The 19,607-nt window shown below is 41.2% G+C and overlaps 1 long non-coding RNA gene across 2 annotated transcripts; it reads right to left on the bottom strand.

Annotated features, from left to right (window-relative positions):
- Positions 1–940: 940 nt before the first annotated feature.
- LOC308090578 lies at positions 941–3,367 on the bottom strand. Of its 2 annotated transcripts, XR_013933637.1 has the most exons (5): positions 2,850–3,367; positions 2,525–2,635; positions 2,272–2,332; positions 1,501–1,554; positions 941–1,452 (listed from the first exon to the last, which is right to left on the bottom strand). It is a non-coding gene; the product is annotated as an uncharacterized lncRNA (long non-coding RNA). The 2 variants fall into 2 exon arrangements; XR_013933636.1 differs by having other exon boundaries at positions 941–1,554.
- Between the last annotated feature and the right edge of the window lie 16,240 nt (positions 3,368–19,607).

The following is a 19,607-nucleotide window of genomic DNA, read 5'->3' as shown; positions in this document are numbered from 1 at the left end:
AAGAAAGAATTAAGAAACCAAACCATTGTGAAGTGAGTGTTTATCATGTATGTATCTATAGGACTGTTAGGGGCTGAGAACTCCATGCCACGTGCACCTTTACACTATGTGGGGAGAAAAAGCAACATTAGAAGCTGTCCATGTCTTCATATTATGTGCCAAATCAAAGTCAATCTTGTGTTTACAGAACACAGTAAAATCCTCAGTGTTATTTAGTATGTGTATATTGTGTATATTAGGCCTGGGCAGTTAACCAAAAAGTGCATGTACTGTATACTGTACAAACATAATTTTTGTTTTTTCTTTTCTTTAAATATAATTATGTCTCACTGCTCAACACCCAGACATCTCATACAGCTCATACACATGACAGGAAATAACAACGCAAAGGAAATGCTCAACCACACGATCACGTGTGTGCATGGGTGCAGGTTTCACGGGTGCTTCGGGGCCCGAGCACCCACAAGGAAATGCCCCTGATAAGACTGCTCATAACTTGCTAATCCCCTTAGAACTCTGGAAACCTTATTTTCCTTTTATATTTCATTTAATATTTACATTCATATAAATGGGGACTTTATAATCATGTATTAAACAGTGTATGTTTTATTTCACTAATCTAACTAGAAAAAGTGCCCTCGGAGCACCGGTCTCCGCCAGGTCAGGTAGGTTATTGTGGGCCAGCAATGTTGATGGATTATGAAATATTGGACGAATCCGTCTTGATCACATGATCATAGAGATCCCATTTTGCGTAATGTTTGGACATAATCTGTAGGAGTAATATCATTTTTTTGTTTGTTGCAAAAATGGAAATTGGAAATACTCGAGCAGCATAGTATAAATACCTCAAAATTGTACTTAAGTACAGTACTTGAGTACATGTACTTACTACTTAGTTACTTTCCACCACTGGCAGGAACACACAGGAAACCAAGAGTTGACGTAGAACCATACTTTACTTAAATAAAACAGGTAACAGAAGTACACCTTCGCAGAGGGATCAAAACTGTAACTTATAACTAGAACAACAGTAGCACATGGGGCAGGGCAGCCAGAACAGGGGCAGATCGTGACAGAAAATGTGTATGACTCTCTTTACAATACAACAGTGATGCTGGCTTGCATGTAAACACAGCATACTGTAACATGAGCACCAATGCAACGTTGACAAGAATAAACTATATTAATAAAAGATACAAACACATTTATGATACATATACAACTACACACTGATATTAACACACACAACTACAGACTGATATTGATACACATCTGCATGAACAGATGGATGAAGGAGTGCAGATGTTTAGGGCAGTTGGATGGATGAACAGAGAAGAAGTGATGTGGAAACTGTGGTTTCAGGACGCATGTTTTAAAGGAATTAGTTCTGAAATCCGCTCAGACACATTTCCATTTCCTCTCCAGTTCTTCCTGCGTTTGCGCCTGCGCCTGCGTTTGCGCCTGCGCCTGCGTTTGCGGCTGCGTTTGCGCCTGCACCTGCGTTTGCGCCTGCGCCTGCGCCAGCGTCAGCGTCAGCGCCCTCCTTTGTTTCTGTTGAAAATTGAAAAGTGTGGATCATCGGTCCTCCAGACCCAGCGTGCAAAATATGTGTGAAAGTCAATACAAAAGTGTGCGTCGTCTGCAAATGAGCAAACACAGATGGAAGGAGAGAGGGGTTGGGGTCGGGGTGGAGGTGGGGGTGGGGTGGGGGGGGGGGGGGGGGGGGCAACACGCTCACAACGGCTACACCCCCCACAACACTGCGAGCAGCAACACCAGGAGAAAAGAAAGTGGCCATTTCTGAACTGCAGAGGACTCTGAACTGACATGCTTTCCCAACTGGCATGTGTTCTGAACAGCACACATTCCCAACGGGTATGAGCTTCAAACAAGCACTGCACTAGAAAAACGAATTGTCGTATTGAACCTCCGAATCTGATTTACGAAAAGGAGACAGAACATTGGATATTATAACATTCATAAATCATTTATTATATATAAGGTTCAAGTTGTAGGTCTGTGTGTGATGTGCCTGGAATATGCCCAGATATGGACATGCGCGACATTGATGGCATTGTTAGGACAAAGGTTTGTTGTGTGTGTGATGTCAGACCAGGGCAAGCGAAAGGAGAGACAGAGAGAGAGAGAGAGAGAGAGTGAGACTATTTCACACACGCAGTAATGTAGGCAACATCAATATACGGTAATGTTCAAAATAACCCAAATAACCACAGAACCTATGAAATAAAATGAAATAGAAGAACATACTGTTTATGCGCAAAATCAATTTGTTGTCCTTGAGGTTAATATTAATGACCTCCAAGTCCTCCTAAAAAAATGGAAAAAAGAGTGAAGATATCAGTCCATCTCAACACAGAAGTTATAGAGACTTAATTCAGTCAAGCACAACTTTTTAAGAGCACATGTATGAATGTCTACACGTTAACAGGTGCATCCAGATATAAAATGGGGAATGGATTCTCCCAAAAATACGATTAGAAATAATTCTCATGGTACCCACCGTCCTGTGCTTGGCTGTGTTTGGCTTGTCGTTTTTCTTGAAGCAGATTACATAAATTGCAAATATAACGAGTCCCAAACAGAGCAATATTAGAAGGACTACGCCTGCAACCTGAGACACAAAACACACAGTTAAACAATGGTACATAGCGGTACTAGCAAATATTACGAGGAAAAACTATTTTACTAATCAAAACTTAAAAATTACAGGTTCAGCAAACAGCATTCCGATAAGGTTTTTTAATAGTGTATATTGTAATTGAATAGAAAACCTTCATCACCTATAAACTAAGTATTGTACAGTATTAGGAGAATATTGAACGTACCTGAGAATGAAAGATGTACATTGATGTATTCTGCATACATTTGGTTGTGGTTTTATCACCGCTCACAGTGACGTTAGGGATAGCCTCACAGTATCTGCGCCCTCCAGCTCCAAAACTATATTTACCGTTACATTCTGTCTTTGTCATGGCACAAGCAATGTACCGGCCATCAAAGCAAACTAAAATCATCCAAACAATGCAGGGGACGAAACTGGAGGATAACACATAAAGCATACACGGCCAATGGCATCCTTCTTTTCTACATTTATCCAATCCCAATTTACAATCACCCGGAAACAGGATGATCAGCATCAGGAAAAAGGCCATGACAGCGGGAATGATGCAGAAGGCAGATGTAAACCATTCATTGTGCTTAGCCTACAAGGACATTCAAACTGCATGTCCGTAAACTTCTCTACTGCCACAAGTATGAAACCTAAACAAATGTTTGTCAACAAAGGACTACCTTTCAATCCATCTCTCAGCAGGGTAAAAACTGCTCCTGCCATAGTGGATTCAGATTGAAATGCACCAAAAATGCCATATGTCATTGGTATTTACCAGAGGAGGGTGTGTCCTCTTCTTATGACATCTACTCAGCTGATTGGTTCATGAGCAGTGTTGCCATGCCGGCTTATTATAAGCGACTTTGGGCTTCTTTTTCTGTAAAGTTGCTTGTAAACATTGGTAGTTACGGGTGCGTTTTTTTAGGCTTGTTTCTAGAGTGTAGTTGCTTATTTAGGCTTGTTTCCATTTTTTAAAAATTATAATGTTAAAAAAATATTCCAATTATTCCATATTTTATTGCAAGAGTTTTTTTTTAATAGCAGATCTACAAGCTCAAAACGCGGCGCGTTATTTTGAAATAGCTGACGGCCTGGGTTTAAAGTGCTCATGTGGCCTGCTTCTCTCTTGCGCTTGTTTACCTAGAACGGGGGTTGCTTATTTCTCTCACAAAATATGGCAACACTGTTCATGAGGGTTTTTTGGCGGGCTGACATATTATACAGACAAACTGGAGGGAGGGAAATTGTTGTTGCTGAGCAGAGAGCAGCCCTTTATAAAAAGAAAGAAATAAAGAAAGAGAAAGAGAAAGAGAAAGAGAAAGAAAGAAAGAAAGAAAGAAAGAAAGAAAGAAAAAAAACATACTATAGATTGATAGCACTATAACAGTACAGTGGTTACGTTAGAAATAAACTGCAGGCACAGTACTACAACATTATTGTATCATCATGTAATGAAACACACGGGTTAAGAATATGGGCTTATATACTTTGCAACACAGTGGAAACCTCTTATAGTGACCACATCTGTCCAATGCTAAGGATATGTATGTGTTGATTGGAAACTGTATGTCAAACAATTAGAATATTATGGGGAAATTCAATTCAATCTTTATTTCAGACTCAGGGTCCATACAACAGATGACAATCACACAGTAAAAACAATAAAATAATAAAAAGAAAAAAAAACACAAAAAAAACACATAAAAAACTACAGCTGTTCAAAGTCAGTAGAGGCTGTTACGCCAATGTCTCCATATCATGGAAGAGAACCGAGTAGAACTCTTGACAGGGTTAATTAAAATATTAATAACATGATTTTCAGACTTTTCAAGACGACATATGAATTTGTACATTAAATTTCTTAACAGGGCTTGACAGGTAGGTACCCCCAGGTTTACAAACAGCTGGCTGGCACTGTGCCATCTTGGTACCCTCACTAGCAACCGTAGAGCATCATTATATGCAACTTTTAGTTTTCGCATGCTGCTAGCTTTGTAGTTACTCCATAAGTGAGCCGTATACAATGGTGTACAGAAGGCTTTAAAGAGTGATACCTTGACATGTACAGAGCATTTGTGAAATTTCCGCATTAGTATGTTTGCCTGGGCATACAATTTGCATCTTTGTCTATGGATGTCTTTGTCATCAGAGAGATCATCGGATATACAGTGTCCAAGGTACTTAAAGGTATCATGACATTCATTTTCACTTTTTTTATTTTCAATGTTTTATTTGGGGTTTTATGACCTCAATTACACCCAAAAAACCTGAACTTAAAACATTCAGTGGATTTTCTGTGGTCTGGGGTTTTCTGAATAATTAGGCTGAAAAGTAATCTGAGCTTGGCCCTTCGACAGTGAGGTCACTGTCGAATAATCATAATCAATCAAACACTCTCCTCCTCGCCCCTCCCCTCCCCTATCCTTTCCTTTGGGGGGGGCGGAGCAGAGGCGATGATTGACAGGCAAAATCCCTCACCAGCGACACCCGCAGGCAAAGATTTCTTTTTTCATTGCAGTTGAAAAGGCTTTAGAAATGTGAGAGAAAAACACCTGCCATTGATCACTGGAATGGAATTTTCACTTAAAACTTTTTGTACACTTTTGAAGGACCAGGACAAAGACTTTGAATGTGGTGTAAAAGTGAATGTCATTAAACCTTTAATCTCACTGCACACATGTAGTATGTTGCTACTGAGGATAAAATTAGGAAATACTGCCTTTTTATCATCTTTACTTCGTACAATCATGATGCTACTCTTCTTGGCATTATACTTAATATTAAAATCAATGCCATACTGGGAGCAAACCCTGAGAATCTGTTGTAAGCCTGCACTGTACGGGGAAAAGATAATTAAATCATCCGCATACATAAGGTGGTTGACTACAGCATCACCTATGACACATCCAGTTTTACACTGGTTCAGTTTCCTAGACAGACCATCCATGTATAAATGAAATAATAGAGGAGATAAAATCCCCCCTTGCTTAACACCATTGCCAACATAGAAATGTTCGGACACAGTACCTCCCCACTTCACCTGCATAGTCTGATGTGCATACCAAAAGGCTAGTATCCTTATAATGTACTTGGGTACCCCTCTTTGGCACATTTTGTCAAATAATTTGAAATGATTCAACCGGTCAAATGCTCTAGAAGCATCAATAAAACACAGAAACATGGTGGAATTCTGGCTTCTATATTTTGCTATAATGTCCTTTAAAGCAAAAATACACATATCAGTGCTGTGTTTCCTTTTAAAACCAAACTGGTTGTCAGCTGTGGTAATATACCTATACAGTCTGTCCAACAGGATTTTCTCCAATACTTTGGAGAGAATACTAGCTAAAGCAATGGGTCTGTAATTATCAATGCTATTTATTTTCCCAGCTTTGTCCTTAATAACTGGCACAAGTAGTACAGATAACATGGAATCTGGTAAGATACCATGGTTAAGGAAACCAGTAATACATAGAGCAAGCATAGGAGCAAGCTTCAGACTGGCATATTTTAAGTGTTCAGCTGAGATGTGATCCGGGCCACAAGCTTTGTTATTTTCTAGCTTCATTATAGTGTTGTAGACTTCCTCAGCTCTAACTGTCACATTTTCAGTGGAGTCAACCTTTTCCACCAGAAAAGAGTCACTCTTAACACAGTTGAACAACTCATAATAGTGTTGCCGCCACAGTTCTGCAATGTTGCCAGACCCACACACACCTTCAATGGAGGACGGTAAGGGAGTTTTACTACTGTTTAAGGTTTTGACCTCTTGCCAGAAATCAAAACAGCTGTTGTTGCGCAGTTTTCTGGCAAGTGAGTCAGCCCTCATTGTGTCCTCATTTTTTTTAATGAAACGGACAGCATACTTGTATTTGGCGTTAGTGGCCTGTTTCTGTTCAAACACAGACCCCTGTCTTGGCCTACCTGATTCTGACCATACTTTAAAAGCATCTCTAGCAGCAGTGTGTAGCTCAGTCACATATTCATTCCAACCAGGTTTTATACTGAACTCCTTTTTCTTACCCTTGTAAAGACCCTTACTTGAGGCATTTAAAACATTTATGATAAAATCATAAGTAGAGCATAAATCTCTACCATGATGCACATTTTTACAGTTGATGTCACTGCACTGCAAGGCTTCTCTTGGAAGTCTAACAGAGTCTAATGATTTGTCTGTGAGTGAGGTATAGTGGTTAATATCCTTCTCACTTAGCTTGGTCCAATCCAGCCTCCCTGTGTATGTTTTATTATCATCCACAGCTATAGCTGGGATATTTTCAACATTTAGGGTCATTATAATCGGGATATGATCTGTGGTGGCCATATCATAGCAGATAGTTATGTTATCCAGAGAAGCATGTGCATCAGCTGTGCATATACAGTGGTCTAGCCATGACACTGTATGCCATGCTCCACTAATATATGTATAGCTTTTCTCAGGTAATAGTGATTTACTTGTCAATATAAGATTATTATCATTACAATATTGCAGTAAACATTTTCCAAACAGAGATTTATCGTCCGATATATCAGCATTCAGGTCACCAACGACATAGACACAGGTTGTGGCATTGTCCTTGATGAATGCATTAATAAATGCCAATCTATTGCGATATTCATCTTCATTTTGATATGATTCATAAGGTGTGTATATATTTACAACTAGAAAAAGTGCTCCTCGGAGCACAGGTCTCCGCCAGGTCAGGTAGGTTATTGTGGGGCAGCAATGTTCGGAATTAGCCAATCAGGATGGAATATGAAAAATCGGACGGAACCATCTTGATCACTTGACTATATGTGTACCGATTTGCATGATGTTTGAATTTGTAGGAGTAATATAAAAGAGAAAAGTGTTGCAAAATTGGCCTCCTGGTGGCGCTATAATAGGGAAATGTTAAAAGGGTGGCATTTGTTCTTCAATGTAGTGCGAATCTGCGTGCAAAGTGTCACCGCAATCGGACGCTGCATTCATGATTTGTGGCATTTTGTTCAAAACGGGCCACTCCTGCAAACTTTAGATGTCAATGTTAGCCAATCAGGATGGAATATGAACATTTTAAAAGATCCATCGTGATCACATGACTATAGAGATCATGTGTACCGATGTGCGTGAAATTTGGATAAATTCTGAAGGCTTAATATCAAAAAATGTGTTTTACATAAGTCGGTATCCTGGTGGCGCTATGAAAGGCAAATGTGAAAAATGCAGGATAGTTGTTTTTCCTTGACCTCTAAGGAGTGTGCGTGCAACGTTTCATGCAGATCGGTGCAGTTATAGTTAAAAACACAAATCGTCCATTTATAGCGCCACCATGAGGCTGATTTGAACATTTTCAAGTGGCATTTGTTCCTCGGCCTAGTGGGAATGTGCGTGTGAAATCTCACGGAAATCGCAAGCTGCGTTCATGATTTGAGGCATTTTGTTGAAAACGGAGCAATCCCGCAAACTTTGGAAGCCAACCTTAGCCAATCAGGATGAAATATGGAAAATTGGACAGATCTGTGTTGATCACATGACTATAGAAATACTGTGTACTGATTTGCGTGATGTTTGGATAAAATCTGTAGGAGTACTGTCAAGAAATGTGTTTTGCAAAAAGCGGCCTCCTGGTGGCGCTATAAAAGGCTAATTTGAAAAATTTGGGGCAGAGGTTCTGCTTTGGCATCCAGGGAGTGTGTGTGCACAGTTTGCGAACAAGCCAACGGTGCCAGAGATTAGCTGTACACAAAATGACAGAATGACGGACACACGGACGGACGGACGGACGGACGGACGGACACACACACGGACGGACGGACAGGGGGAAAAACATACTCTCTCGCCATGCCTTTCGGCCTGGCGGAGACAATAATAAATGACCTATTTTCATACTTGATCTCTATTCCAATGGCCCAGTTTACCTCTAGTCTAATCACTGTAACCAGAGGATCATATTTACTGTTCCAGAGAATCGCCACACCACCTGGTATTCTACCGTGTGCTATTCTATCACAGAGGTCAGTAGTAGACTCTCCAACTCCATGAAAGTTAGCATGCAGTGAATTCAGCCTTTCTAGGTCTTGTTTAGGTAACCATGTCTCTTGTAAGCACAGAATGTCACATTCCTCCAATAGTTTGTCCACAACCAGCCGCCTCGCTTTGTCACCAGCACTGTGCCCCACACGTAGGCCCCGTGTGTTATAAGACACCACCCGCATCATACTGTTTATAAACTACGGGCATTTTCATCCGTAGATGACTGATCCCCGTGTTGTACAGGAGCGAACGTATTATTTATATAATTCGTTGCAGTGTTTTCACCTATAAGCGACCCACTGGTAGCTGGCCGTCTTGGCTCATAATATCTTCTCACATAGATGCCTGCTGGCCACAGCACTGGGTCATACATTTCAGCCACTTCATTACATTCAGCAGTGATGTGAAATGAGCTGAATCTACTCTGATGATGCGACTCAATCTTCCGACAAGTAACTGTTCGGTTAAGTTTCTCTTTCAGATACACAGCTAGTATGTTAGCTTCCAATTGTGGGGCGAACTTAGTGACAAACACACTCACCCTCTTCGTGTTTATGACATGTATGTCAGAACTCAAAGGGCCAGTTCCAACAATACCTGGCGTCTTCTTCCTCTCCCGTTTCTGTGGTGCTTGCATTCCACGTTGCCGTGCAGCTGTCGTTTGCTCTGGTGTCGCCTTGTTGCGTCGGTGTCCTGCCTTTACGACCCGGGACCATAGGGGAGACTTAGGTGCCTGTGGTGTGGACACAACTCCCATTACGCTGCTGGAGCCTCCTCCAGCCACTGTTACCTCCTGGTCGGCGTTCTCAGCTGCTGGCCTCGCTCTCTTGCATGGCCTCACATACCCAGCCCCTGGGTCCACGCTGGTCTGTCCACGGGGCCTCTCGATTGCAGACACTCGGTCATCAATGGCCATGGTTGTCGCCCGTAGCCCCTCACAGGCATCTGTTTGAGCTTCGAGCGTTTTTTTCACACAGCACATATCTTTATTCAGCTGTTCCATCCGCCCCAGCAATGCTGAAACATCAATGTGGTCATATGATACTGGTGGGAGTTCATCCAAGTAGTGGGATACGAATCTTGGTATATTCTCCCCACATTCATTTAGCACCTTCAAGCATGTTTTTATGTTGTTAGCATCCTTCTGTGCTCCTTTGTGAGCAACACAGCGCTGCACCGTTTGAGGACACATCTCAAACAGTAGTTTCTTCGAGGCTTCGATCCACTCCGAGTTGAAGTTATTTGAGGCCAGCAAGACAATGTCATCATGATTCAAAGTTTTCATTTTGATGACAAGGAAGTTCAATAGTTCATCTTCCACAATCACCTTATTATCTGTCGTGCGGTAAACTTCAGGCTTAGTACGGCCGGAGAAGCTGGCAGCCCCACGCCCGGCTGCTGCCGCCATCATGCAGGATACAAGTCCCGTAGAGAGTTCAGGGCTCTTGTATGGAGTGTTCCCTGCTCTTGCGGTCTCTAGAAGCCCCTAATCCAACCCGGATCCTGGCTAAAAACGAGCCACACCGAGCTAGGAAAAGATTGTTCTTGTAAGACCGAGGAGGTTTATTCTTCCTTCACAGCAGCAAGTAGTTTGTTCTCCGTGTAGCCGTAGAGGGTTCAGGGCTCTTAACTGGAGAGTTCCCTGCTCTTTCGGTCTACCAGAGAAAAGTTTTTTTGAGAGGGTCCACGACGCTAATCCACAGCTAGTATTAGCTTTCACGCTGCCCACAGACTGATGAGGTGAGTTCATCTGTAGTCATAAAAAGCCAAATATTTCTCTACGTAAGACTGTTGAGTCATCTGTAGTCATAAAAAGCCAAACATTTCTCTACGTAAGACTGTTGAGGTGTACTCTACCTCTATAGCAGACTTTACTACTCATTGTTTGTTAGCTGATAGCTTAGCACAAGCTAGCGCTCCCCAGGGAGCTCCACGCTGCTGCTGCTCGCTCACGCTGCTGCTGCTCGCTCACGCTGCTGCTGCTCGCTGCTGCTGCTCGCTCGTCATGTGAAGTCCGGCTTAGCCGTGACGTAGTGCATGTTTTGAAAGAAAAAGAAAGTTATTTTTTCCCTCTGTAATAGGCCTATAGGCCAACTAGAAAAGTGATACTATCACATATTCTAGATCTAAAATCAGCATCCATAAAGCTTGTCAGCAGATGCTGACAAGCTTGATAAAACCTGATAAAACACTGTGAACTAGCACCAGCAGATGACATGGCATCCCAAAACATTACTGCCTCTTTTCAGATTAAAATACATTTTGCATTTCATTTGGAAATCAAAGTGGAGATGCACAGATGCACAGAATCCAAGATGCTTGAATGCTACTCTGGCGCTGCTCTGTGGCGACACGGGCACACGGGCTCCGCAGCAACTTGTTATACGTCCTTATTGTTTAGTTTTGTGCTGTTTTCCGTGCTGTTTTATGTGGTGACTGGTGCACTAGGGATCACACGGTTGGAAAGTGTGCACCATGGACTATAGGAAATCTTTATGGAGAATGGAATGGAGACGGTTGGACCGCCAACTAGTATGGCTACTAGCATGGCTAATGCTGTCTGGCTGGATAGCTGAGAGCGTAGCTCGCGGACCCAGCAACACAGGTCGACTAGTGTAGGCCACAGCGGGACCGAGCTTCTACAGCTACAGGAGGGCGAAGGAAGACCATCGCCGAACCTGCTGAGCTTGGTTCCAGGAGAGCTACTGAGGCCGCCAGGACAGGCACCGTACCATGCTGGGAGAGCCAGGAAAAGGGGGAGGAAAGGTGGCGTCAGGCAATGTACTCGGAAGGCTACAAAGCTACCACTGCCGCTGCCGCCAATACTACTTTGCAACGCCCGCTCACTGAGGTATAAACTGGACAAACTTTGGTTTGTTAAGGACGTGCGGGACAGTCTTGTACAGGTAGAAGGGTTCTCACATATACGCTCTGATAGAGAGGATAGCTCTGAGAAGCTAACAGGAGGAGGTCTCTGTGTGTATGTTAAAGACAGCTGGTGTCGGAACTATGCGATCAGAGACAATATATGTAACCCTGACTTGGAGCTGTTGTGTATCACGTTGAGACCATACTATCTGCCACGGGAGTTTTCTAATATCTTTGTATGTGTTGTGTATGTACCGCCAGATGCGAGGGCAGCCAGTGCAGCTAGCCAAATCTCAGACTTTGTACACCGTCATCTTCAAAATAAGCCTGACGCACCTATGCTGGTCCTGGGTGACCTAAACCACTGCCCTCTGGAGAAATATCTGCCAGGCTTCCAACAATATGTGAAGTGTGCTACAAGGAAAAGCAACACACTGGACAAGTGCTTTGGTAACATCAAGGACGCCTATACAGCCAGAGCTAGGGCTCTACTAGCCACCTCTGACCATAAGGCTGTCCATCTCACCCCCACATATAGATCTGTGTTTAAATCTAGCAAACCAGTCACCAAGACTATACATGTGTGGTCTGGTGATGCAGTGAGTGGAGGAGCTGAAGGGCTGCTTTTTATGCACAGACTGGGATGTCTTCTTTCACAATGCAGATGTCAACATAGCCACAGAGACAACTAGAAAAAGTGCTCCTCGGAGCACAGGTCTCCGCCAGGTCACGTACGTTATTGTGGCCTCCTGGTGGCGCTAGAATAGGCCAATGTGAAAAGGGTGCCATTTATTCTTAGGTCGTTCACGGCAATCGGACACTGCATTCATGATTTGAGGCATTTTGTTCCAAAAATGTGTTTTGCTAAATTAGACCTGCTGGTGGCGCTATAACAGGCCAATGTGAAAAAGGGTGGCATTTCTTCCTTGGCCTAGTGGGAATGTGTTAGTGAAATTTCACGGAAATCGCAATGATGCAATGATGATTTGAGGCATTTTGTTCAAAACGGACCAATCCTGCAAATTTTGGAAGCGAACCTTAGCCAATGAGTATGGAATATGGGAAATCGGGCAGATCCATGTTGATCACATGGCTATAGAGATACTGTGTACCGATTTGCATGACGTTTGGATAAAATCTGTAGGAGTAATGTAAAAAAAAAGGGTTTTGCACAAATCGACCTACAGGTGGCGCTATAAAAAAAAGTGGGCGGTGTGGTCATCACAGTGGTCATCATAGTGATGGAAGCTCACTTCCAAAAAAAATCTGCACCATGGCCATGGTGCAGATTTTTTTTTTTATCTCGTTCTAACGACATATATGTCGTTCTAACATCTTATTAACTTGAGCGCTCGAGATCCTAAGACGTTCCCACATCATAATAAAGTGTGGGAACGAGATCCTTATGTCGTGCGCTCGAGATCCTTATCTCGTTCTAACGTCTTATTAACTTGAGCGCTCGAGATCCTAAGCTGTTCCCACATCATAATAAAGTGTGGGAACGAGATCCTTATGTCGTGCGCTCGAGATCCTTATCTCGTTCTAACGTCTTATTAACTTGAGCGCTCGAGATCCTAAGATGTTCCCACATCATAAGTGAGAGAACAAGATCCTTATACTCACCTTTACGCACGGTGGATTTACTTGGATTATGCGATATAATAGCCTGTGCGACAGTGTGCGTCCATCCTATTCTTTATTATGGTGAACGAATTGATGCTATTATTATAATACTAATAATTATTATTATCGTTTTGTCCTTGTTGGTGTACAGTTGGTTCTGGTTGCAATGGATACAGTAGCTGTCGGGCCGGGCGCAGAATGGCAACATCAGGCTCGCTCTCTCTCTCTCTCTCTCTCTGCTAATTCTCAACGAAAATCTGTGATTCTAATTTTCCTATGATCACCAGAAGTGAGAGTGTCAATTCCTTGATCAAATATGGTTTTATTCAAAGGAAATCAAAGGCTATAGCTTATGGAGCCAACATCGGTATAGTGTCCAAGCGTCTCAGAAAGAGTTTTCACCGCAGCATAATTCCATTGCTCAGGAAATAAACAACGGATTACAATAATATAACATTCCCTATAATCAGTAACATGTAGGTGATACCTATGTCTATCAAATATGGTTTTATTGAAAGGCAATCAAAGGCTAGATCAAGCTTAGAAAGCAAACATCGGGTAATATCCGACGCTACGGCGGGGCCTCGGTGCGGCTGCTGAGTAAGACTATAGGACACTCATTTATGACATTGTGCCGTTTGTTCAACACAACTCTTATAGCAACAAAGTTTATTTTCATACAATAGGCATATAGATTACATTTCAATGTTAAAAGTAAATAGAAAAACAACACTTCTGGGTCCAATTAGTCTAGTTTTGTAATAGAGAGGAATGGTCACATATTCCCACCTATAAACATGTTTTTGCCCAATGCTGACAGCTGGTCAGCAGGTGGTTTCATGAATAGACAATATTTTGGACCAATTAGAAATATATATATATTTGCAAAAGCAGTGTTGGGTAACTAGTAAAGGTATTAAATTGGTTGTCAGTGGCTGGCAGCGCAGTGTGCACTGCACATCTAATCGCAAAAACCTGACGCTTATTTTGTCTTGATCAACAGCGATACATTTGACAAAATACAGCGAAATCCCCAAATTCTTAATATCCAGTAAGCAATAGGAATTAACTGCAAACAAATTCAAAGTTGTATGCTATCAATATCACACACAAGTAGAGAGAAGCTGTGATCTCACCTCACAAACAAATGGACAAGAAATAATCATTTTGCAAACAACATAATGTTCTGTTCGTTTGTCAACAATGATCTAAATGGAAAGTTTATTTCAGCAACTAGAAAGTGACAGTTTGACATAGTTTGAGACATTTTTGCTGCGCAGGCCAGTCCTCGTTTAAGTTCATTGCTTTCATCTGTTGTTCTGCTGTGCGCAACAGGGCATATCTCCGCCAGGCCAGGTTTACCTACCCAGGCCATGAAATTCATAGGCAGTCATATTAGCCAATTAGAATGAAATCTGCTAAAACTGACTCATATACTGATACAGAACCATATATAGGCTATATATTGTCGCTGTCGGATGGAAACCTTGTATGTTCTTTTTTTATTATTATTTTAAAACAATTTAAAATTGTGAAAATAGCCAATCTGCAAGCTATACTTATTAATAATGAAGACATATTATATTTTAAATAGTGAAATATCAACTAAAGTCATTATTAGTGCAAGTTCAATCACATTTTATTTGAATGAAAATAACTTGTGGGGAAAATACATAAAATCTCTAATCTGTGAATCTAATGTGATTCATGTGACCCCCAGTGGCGTTCCCAGAAATTACATTTAGGGCGGGCGAGATCCCCCCCTGGGGGGGGGGTACTCGGGGGAAAATCTCGGGGGAAACAAGTTAACAACACAACAACACTACCTGACTACAAAACTGAAAAACGTTAATAAAAACAATAATAAGTATAATCAATGTATTACAGAAAAGGCGAACATGATGTCCTGCACAAATTATTGACTCATTTCAGCATTGCGATTACAACAGTAACAATAACAGCCAAATCAAATAGTTTTCAAGCATGTAGTGATGTCTCAAAACATGAGATGACGGGGCTTGCTGCACTTGAAAATATCTATAACTGAATCAGAGTTCAGACCTTCAGTTAAATCTCTCTCAAACGCTAGGAGACACAGACGAGGCGAGAGGTTGTCATTGTACTTCTGTGTGTACTTTTTATGCCAGGTGAGTACAGGTGATGGCCCAGCTAGACCCCCACTCCTGGCACTCCTAGTACCCCATGAAGACAATGGCATACATGATTTGCATCACTATAGGCGCGGGTCGCTCTGCTGAATGGATACGGTAGTGATTGGCTGCCTGCCCGCGTGAATGACGGCCGCTGTCTGTCAGTCTTTTACTTTATTTTCTAGGGGTAGCGAGATTTTAGTTGGGCCTTGCCTCTATGGTGGGTACGCCACTGGTGACCCCTACTTCAGTCAGTGAAGACCAGGGTTGAAAGTGACATAATTGAGACCAGTATAACTTTATACAAATATTGGTAATTTGCCAACACATTATTTTGTGAAATAAATGTGAGTGAATACATATTTCTTCTATTACCATTAGCATAAAGTCATGTAGGCTATTAGAAGTGTAGGGAATATGTATTCAACTACATCTATTTATTTGACACATGCTACAGGCCAGCGGTGTAGACACATTTTTTGGCAGGATGTGATTCCCACCCAACACACATACAGTATCTAATAATAATAATAATAATAATAATAATAATAATAATAATAATAATGATAATAATAATAATTGATTGATTGATTGAAAAGTTTATTTCGAATATGGCAATTAAAAAAAATATATATATAACAAATGAAAGCAATTAATTCTGATTAACAGAAAATGCATATTCGAAAAGGAGTGAGAAGAAGCATAACTTATTGCTCCCACCCCTTCATCATCAATAATAAATATCACACAAGCTTCCATGCTGGTCCACTTCTACCTACAGTAAATACTTCCGTGATATGTGATATATATACGCTTACTATATACATACATCATGCATACAAAATCCATCCATACATACATCCTTACATCCATACATACATACCTACATACATACATACAACCAGGACATACATGTACATACATACATACATGCATACATCCATACGCACACCATACATACATTTACACAATAATAATAATAATAATAATAATAATAATTATAATAATACATGCATGCATCCACACACACATAACTGAGCGCATTCAACTAGTTTGGAGCTACGTTTAGCCTTAGATGCTTTTGCCCTATAGAGAGCACATATTCATCAGCTTTCCAAAGCAGAACATTGATTATTACCATTTAAGAGTGCAAGAGTGTTATATAACCCATTTATTTCACAAAATAATGTGTTGGCAAATTACCAATATTTGTATAAAGTTATACTGGTCTCAATTATGTCACTTTCAGCCCTGGTCTTCACTGACTGAAGTAGGGGTCACATGAATCACATTAGATTCACAGATTAGAGATTTTATGTATTTTCCCCACAAGTTATTTTCATTCAAATAAAATGTGATTGAACTTGCACTAATAATGACTTTAGTTGATATTTCACTATTTAAAATATAATATGTCTTAATTATTAATAAGTATAGCTTGCAGATTGTCTATTTTCACAATTATAAATTGTTTTAAAATAATAATAAAAAAAGAACATACAAGGTTTCCATCCGACAGCGACAATATATATGGTTCTGTATCAGTATATGAGTCAGTTTTAGCAGATTTCATTCTAATTGGCTAATATGACTGCCTATGAATTTCATGGCCTGGGTAGGTAAACCTGGCCTGGCGGAGATATGCCCTGTTGCGCACAGCAGAACAACAGATGAAAGCAATGAACTTAAACGAGGACTGGCCTGCGTAGCAAAAATGTCTCAAACTATGTCAAACTGTCACTTTCTAGTTGCTGAAATAAACTTTCCATTTAGATCATTGTTGACAAACGAACAGAACATGATGTTGTTTGCAAAATGATTATTTCTTGTCCATTTGTTTGTGAGGTGAGATCACAGCTTCTCTCTACTTGTGTGTGATATTGATAGCATACAACTTTGAATTTGTTTGCAGTTAATTCCTATTGCTTACTGGATATTAAGAATTTGGGGATTTCGCTGTATTTTGTCAAATGTATCGCTGTTGATCAAGACAAAATAAGCGTCAGGTTTTTGCGATTAGATGTGCAGTGCACACTGCGCTGCCAGCCACTGACAACCAATTTAATACCTTTACTAGTTACCCAACACTGCTTTTGCAAATATATATATATTTCTAATTGGTCCAAAATATTGTCTATTCATGAAACCACCTGCTGACCAGCTGTCAGCATTGGGCAAAAACATGTTTATAGGTGGGAATACGTGACCATTCCTCTCTATTACAAAACTAGACTAATTGGACCCAGAAGTGTTGTTTTTCTATTTACTTTTAACATTGAAATGTAATCTATAGGCCTATTGTATGAAAATAAACTTTGTTGCTATAAGAGTTGTATTGAACAAACGGCACAATGTCATAACTGAGTGTCCTATAGTCTTACTCAGCAGCCGCACAGAGGCCCCGCCGTAGCGTCTGATATTACCCGATGTTTGCTTTCTAAGCTTGATCTAGCCTTTGATTGCCTTTCAATAAAACCATATTTGATAGACATAGGTATCACCTACATGTTACTGATTATAGGGAATGTTATATTATTGTAATCCGTTGTTTATTTCCTGAGCAATGGAATTATGCTGCGGTGAAAACTCTTTCTGAGACGCTTGGACACTATACCGATGTTGGCTCCATAAGCTGTAGCCTTTGATTTCCTTTGAATAAAACCATATTTGATCAAGGAATTGACACTCTCACTTCTGGTGATCATAGGAAAATTAGAATCACAGATTTTCGTTGAGAATTAGCAGAGAGAGAGAGAGAGAGAGAGCGAGCCTGATGTTGCCATTCTGCGCCCGGCCCGACAGCTACTGTATCCATTGCAACCAGAACCAACTGTACACCAACAAGGACAAAACGATAATAATAATTATTAGTATTATAATAATAGCATCAATTCGTTCACCATAATAAAGAATAGGATGGACGCACACTGTCGCACAGGCTATTATATTGCATAATCCAAGTAAATCCACCGTGCGTAAAGGTGAGTATAAGGATCTTGTTCTCTCACTTATGATGTGGGAACACCTTAGGATCTCGAGCGCTCAAGTTAATAAGACGTTAGAACGAGATAAGGATCTCGAGTGCACGACATAAGGATCTCGTTCCCACACTTTATTATGATGTGGGAACAGCTTAGGATCTCGAGCGCTCAAGTTAATAAGACGTTAGAACGAGATAAGGATCTCGAGCGCACGACATAAGGATCTCGTTCCCACACTTTATTATGATGTGGGAACGTCTTAGGATCTCGAGCGCTCAAGTTAATAAGATGTTAGAACGACATATATGTCGTTAGAACGAGATAAAAAAAAAATCTGCACCATGGCCCTTTAGGGGCTCCGTAGAATTGGCATCCAGGGAGTGTGTGTTCGCAGTTTCCCAGCGACCGGGCCAACGGTGCCAGAGATTAGCTGCTAACACACGGACAGGACACACACACGGACACACACACGGACGGACACACACACACACACACACACGGACGGACGGACGGAGGGTAAAACATACTCTCTCGCCATGCCTTTCGGCCTGGCGGAGACAATAACCGCTTACATCACCTTCTGTGTGGATTCAATAATACCCCAGAAAACTTTTACAAAATAACTTTTACACAATAAACCCTATAGCACAAAGGGAATCCAGGACTGCATTCGGAGAAAGAAGACAGCCTTCAGGATGGGGGACACAGCAGCTATGAAGGGTTAGCCAGCTCCAATATCAAGAGACTATGGGACTCTATCAGGAAGATGACAAACATACAACCTACCAGGAAGCCCATGGCTGCTCAGAATGAGAGCACAAAGGCAAATGAGCTAAATGATTTTTTTAGGCGTTTTGAGACTGACACTATGCCTTACCATGTGACGGTGATGATGATAGAATAATAATTGATGCAGGTTCGGTTACTAAGGTGTTTAAAGCTTTGCAGACTAACAAAGCGACAGGACCGGATGGAATGTGTGCATTCCTCCTAAAAACATGAGCGGAGGAATTAACTCCAGCATGGCATCGTCTTTTCCAGGTATCCATCGACACCCACACGGTGCCATAACTATGGAAAAAATCGATCATAGTTCCAGTTCCCAAAAAGCCCTGTCCACTAGAAAATAATGATTATAGGCCAGTAGCACTAACCTCCAATGTGGTTAAATCCCTGGAGAGAATTATAACTGAGGAGCTCCGTAAGGAAACAGAGCGATCACTAGATCTGCATCAATTTGCCTATGCAAGGAACCGCGGAACTACAGTAGTAATGCGACCTAGCACACTGTGTATTGAAGCATATAGAGCACACAAAAACATATGCAAGACTTC

This window comes from Gymnoscopelus braueri (assembly GCF_963280865.1).
Source record: "Gymnoscopelus braueri genome assembly, chromosome: 1".
NCBI lineage: Eukaryota > Metazoa > Chordata > Actinopteri > Myctophiformes > Myctophidae > Gymnoscopelus > Gymnoscopelus braueri.
This window is presented reverse-complemented; position numbering and strand designations above follow the sequence as displayed.